Source organism: Dipodomys merriami, unplaced genomic scaffold (genome assembly GCF_024711535.1).
Source record: "Dipodomys merriami isolate MVZ:Mamm:240054 unplaced genomic scaffold, mDipMer1.0.p SCAF_1, whole genome shotgun sequence".
Classification (NCBI taxonomy): domain Eukaryota; kingdom Metazoa; phylum Chordata; class Mammalia; order Rodentia; family Heteromyidae; genus Dipodomys; species Dipodomys merriami.
In genome coordinates, this window is record NW_027202270.1 from 19572466 (window position 1) to 19577964 (window position 5499).

A 5499-nucleotide genomic window follows, 5' to 3' on the forward strand; every position below is an offset into this window, starting at 1 on the left:
GTAAATGTCCAAAAGTGGGATTGCTGGGTCATAGGGGAGCTCTATGTGGAGTCTTTTGAGGAACCTCCATACTGCTTTCCAAAGTGGTTGAACAAGTTTACACTCCCACCAACAAAGGGTTCCCTTCTGTCCACATCCCCTCCAGCATCTGTTGTTGTTAGAGTTCTTGATTTTTGCTGTTCTAACTGGAGTGAGGTGATATCTCAATGTTGTTTTGATTTGCATTTCTTTTAGGCTAGAGAGGTTGAGCATTTCTTCATGTTTTCTATTGGCCATCCTTCTTTCCTCTTAAGAGAAGTTTCTCTTTAAGTCCTTAGCCCACTTATTTATTGGGCAGTTGTTTTTTTGAGGATTTCTTGTTGGGGGATTTAATTTTTGGAGTTCCAGGTATATTTTAGATATGAGACCCTTGTCCGTTGTATGGGTAGTGAAGATCTTCTCCTAATCTGTGGGCTTTCTATCGATCTTGCTTGCTATGGCCTTTGCCATGCAGAAGCTCTGCAACTTCATGCAATCCCATTTGTCCAACCTTTCTTTGATTTGAACAACCTATTTTGTTACCCATTGAGTCTCTATACTTTTGAGAATTGACTACAGTTGGAGATGTCACTTATATAACTTAAAAACAAAGCTATATTTGAGAAATCAAGAACCTTTGCAGGAAAGAAATATTGGAAATTCTATCAGATATTATTTTCTCTCATCCCAATTCATCCTGGAGAGGTACTATCAGATTTTTAAATCCTGTCCCCCCCTCTTTCTTCTCTTTACTGTTCCATTGTAGACATAAACACTTTCCTGATTGCAACAAAATGCAAGCAAATCAGGTAATATTAAGGGAACTATAGGGAGGACAAACAGAATTAGTGACCTTAATTCACTCATTAGTTTTCAAAGGAAATCAATGTCTTGATTTCTCTTTTAAATTATTGGTTGCTTTGGGAAGATGGAGGTAAGGTATTTAGATTTCTCCGCTATCTCTTGAACTTGGAGCCTGCAGACAGTGCTCACTCATTATTTTGGTGCTTTCCCTGGGTGAAATAAGTCCTTCCAGTTAAATCTCTTTTGCTGATACAAGGAGTCATAAGAAATTTGGGGAATAAACAACTTTTACATGCAATAGTAGTAAGATAGACTTTTGGCAGATTTATTTTAGGTTTATCATAGGCAGTTAAGAGTACAATCACTGGCATAAAATATAAGTAGTTGAAAGAAGAAATGGATTATTTAGTGCTGATTATTCTAATTTTTTAACTTTTGTGTTTGACCTGGATCATCCATGGAAGTCAGTCAGCAAGAGAGCTCATGCCAGGTACTTCAATAAAGGAGATTTAGTCTAGGGACATTAAAAAAAGAAAATAAAGAAGGCATTGAAAGGGAGTGAGAAAGATATGGGGGGTGAGAGGCAGCAGAAGGGTTAGTGGCATAGCTCGCTACCAGCAAGGGGTATTTAGGGAGGAAGTAGTGTTAACTGAAGCAGGAAACCAGAGCATCTGAGTGCATCAATAAAAAAAGATGGAACAGGGTGGGAAGAACGGCTTTGCTGGACCCAAACCAGGGAAAACAGAACCAACACCATCACTTCTTCCTACCTCTAGCTTTCCAAAATGTCTTGTGTGTTCTCTGCTGGCTGTACCTCATGGGAAACCTGTCTGTTGTTTTTAACTGTAATATAATTTCAGCAAAAATAACAGAAATTGTCACATTAGATTAATCTTGTTGACTTGAACTGTGATGGTTTTGGTATTTATTTCTAATTTATGAACTTGTTTTGGTGTAATAATTCAGCATCATGGAACTTGTATCTAGTTTTACATTGGCATTTATATTTAAGTAGCATTCTAATGAAAGTCATCTGTTAACACTAGAAGCTTATGAGAATATTTTTCCTTGAAAAAGAAGGTATACATTACTCAAATTTTACAATAATGGTATAAAAATCTGATATTTGGAATCACCTAGGATTTAATTACGGGAACTGGGAAAGAAGGTCTGAGGATTGCCTAAGACTTGGGTCACAAAAGAAGAGGGAATGCTCAACTTTGTTTAAAATACTTTTTTTTTTTTTTTTTTTTTTTTTTGTCGGCCGTGGGGCTTGAACTCTGGGCCTGGGCGTTGTCCCTTAGCTCTTCAGCTCAAGGCGAGCGCTCTACCACTTGAGCTACAGCGCCACTTCCGGTTTTCTGGTGGTTTATTGGAGATAGGAGTCTCACGGTCTCTCCTGCCCGGGCTGGCTTTGAACCGCGATCCTCAGATCTCAGCCTCCTGAGTAGCTAGGATTACAGGCGTGAGCCACCAGCGCCCGGCTAAAATACTTTTTAAAAAACATATTTAGCATATACTTATACAGGTGCATCCCATTGTGATATTTCCATGTGTACATATAATGTCCTCTAATCAAATTCTCCCCCCATCACTCTCCTTTCCCTTCCCTTCTTGGAACAATTTCTATAGATTTTATTGTTATATCTTCCTCCCTCCCCCTCTCCTGGTACTGATTACCCCCCCCCCCCCCCACCAACACAGCTTGTTTTACATTCTTATCATTCTTGTTTGCATGTACTAATTGCATAAAGAGGTGACACCATGATTCTTTGTACATGTATTATATTTTAATCAAGATTAACCTCCTCTATTGCTGCTTCTTTCCTTATGGCTCCTATTATTTGTTGAATTTCCTTGTGTCATCTTCCTACATTGGTGCAATGAGTTTTGATATTATTTACTCCATTGTTGTCTCTGCTTTCCTTTGCCTTCTCTCTCCCTTTCTCTCTTTATAGATATAAACATATATAATATACACACATATATAATGTATATGTATTTATGTATATGTATACTTTATAGGTCTAAATTCCAAATAAGAAAGAAAACAGGTGACTTTTGTACTTTTGAACCTACCATTAGATGTCTACCTAGTTTTTAAACGCTCTGAATGAAATATTGTAAATTTTTACATTTAGCATTTATTTACAGTTTTATACATGTTTCTTGTTATTATAGAATGAGTTGCTGTTTTCAACAATTTTTTTCATTCTGTGTAAGTGTCTAGATGGCATTTCGTATTCTTTTCTAATTTTACCTTTGTTCATTTTTTAGCAAGTTAGATTTATTTTAATAACACATGTAGCACTATATAGACACTAATCATTTATGTAACTGCCACCAAAATATTATCATTTGACCATGTCACGTGTGAAAAAAATAATTGAGTTAGTTTACACTATATTTTCATGCTTAATTCATTCTTAAATGATGGTTTAGCTTGATAAAGAATTCTAGGTTGAAAATTACCTTCACTCAGTCCTTCGAATATTATTTCACTTGTTTTCTCACCTCTCTCTTTGCTGTTATGTGTTTTGTAAACTATGGGTAGTGGCACAGTTCTATCATCCCAGCACTTGAGAAGCCGAGGCTAGAGGATCATCAGTCTGAGTTTCATCATGGGCTACACGGAGAGTTAGAGGGTAAGCTGACCTATATAGTGAGTCCCCGTCTCAAAAAACCAACAAGCAAACAAGGATGTATGCTATAATTTCAATAATCCCTTTTAAAATAAATATGTCTCTTTTTATCTCAAAATTTTATCTCATATAAGTTTTACAGTTTTGATATAGTACATCTAGCTACAGATTTACTCATGTGTTTGTGTTAGATGTTTGAGATTAGGTCTCACTATGCAGTTTAGCTTGGACTTGATTCTCCTGTCTCACCTCCTGTAATCACAGCTACGTACCACCATGCCCAGTAAAATTATTTTTTATCTTTTTTATTCAGCATTTATAGATATTTGTAGTTGAAGTCATGTTACTTTAGTTCTGTAATAAGTATAGACAGAACTCATTTATTTTCTATGAAAAATGTGATATATTGTATATACAATGATTTTGTTATTAAGAAATGAATATGTTTATATGGATTTGAGTTATAATTACATGAATACTTTATATGAAAAATACTTGTTTTGTGGAATGTTAATACCAAGGTCCTGAAATTCATTTCTTTGTTAAGCTTAAAAATAAAACAACAACCCTGCATACTGTTCTGCATACTGTTGACATGTTTAAATTACTTGACTAGTACAGTGTGACAACTGCCTTATGGGAGGAACCAATTATCATTAATTTCTGTTTTATTTATAAATGCTTTATAGTCAGATACTGCTCATATTGTTTTACCTGAAGGGGTAGATAAATTGTTCAGTATGCAAAATGTATCACAGAGCAACATCAACTAAATAGCAAACTTCTAAACATTTCCTCAGTCTAGTAGATTCTGCGTTGCCAAGGGCTACATCATAACAAAAAGGGCCAGGAAAGGATGAAGGGCTAAGGCAGAAGTCTGAGCTATAGTAAACTGATGCATTGAATCAGGACTCCTCATAAACCGTATCCATAGGGACAGAATGGATACTTCCTGTCTTCTGGCCACACAGGGTCCAGTCCAACCACTGGAATGACAGTACTCATTTCCATTCGTCGTGGATCTGTGTGGCTATAATATAAGAAACTTAGGTTTCTCTGGGCAACTCATCCTTTTGTCTTGAGGCTTGAAACTTAAGCTGGGTGAGAAAGATCAGAAAAATGCTCAACAGAAGTCCTTCCTATCAGGTACTGACTGATAGCTGGATTCTATGAGCCACTGTTTTTTCATGTGTGTGGGTGTTGTATGTGTGTATGCACACATATATACTATATATACACACTTTATACTTTATACTATATACACACTATATACATATATATGCATGCATGCATACATACATACATACATTCTTATACTATTTTTGGAAAATTAAGCCCTCCCCATTTTAAAACTTACTATTTAAGTAAAATCAATGATGAAATGAATGTAAAACAATCACCTAGAGGTATATCTATTTTAGAAATTAGCTAGCTATATATTTTGAGTTTTCTTTAAATAACTGAGTTGTTCTTTTTAACAAATGTCAGTGATTTTTCCCTGGTAGTCATGGCTTGAGTTTAGGTCTCTCTCTGTCTGTACAATAAGTTCTGGTGAACACATGAGATGCTCCGAGAGCACAGATGGTCTTCTTACTTAGCTTGTACAACCCACATTGGACAGCGGTTACGTGCAGGGTGGCCATACATGGATCTGCTGATTTGGTTTAAGTTCCCCTTTTTATGAGCTTTCTTAATTAAGAAAGGACTCTCTGTGTTTTATCGTTTTGAAATTGCAATGTGTAATAGGAACTAATGAATCACTTTGCCATGATGAAAACCAAAGTAAAATTAGAATGATGTTTTGCAAAAGAACTTTGGCAGTTGTTGGGTTCAGAGTTGTGTAAGTTGCTCTATGTGTTGTGGTTCCCTGAGCCCTTAAATAAATCTGCACCCTGATTACCAGCTTCTGTGGCTTAGATCAGTGTTCCTCTCATGCTTTTGCTGGATGAAGTCTTACCCTCTCCCAAGGCCAACGCAAACATCGTCTTCCCCTAGAACCTTCCTCAATTCCAACCAGCAGAATTAGTTACTCCAG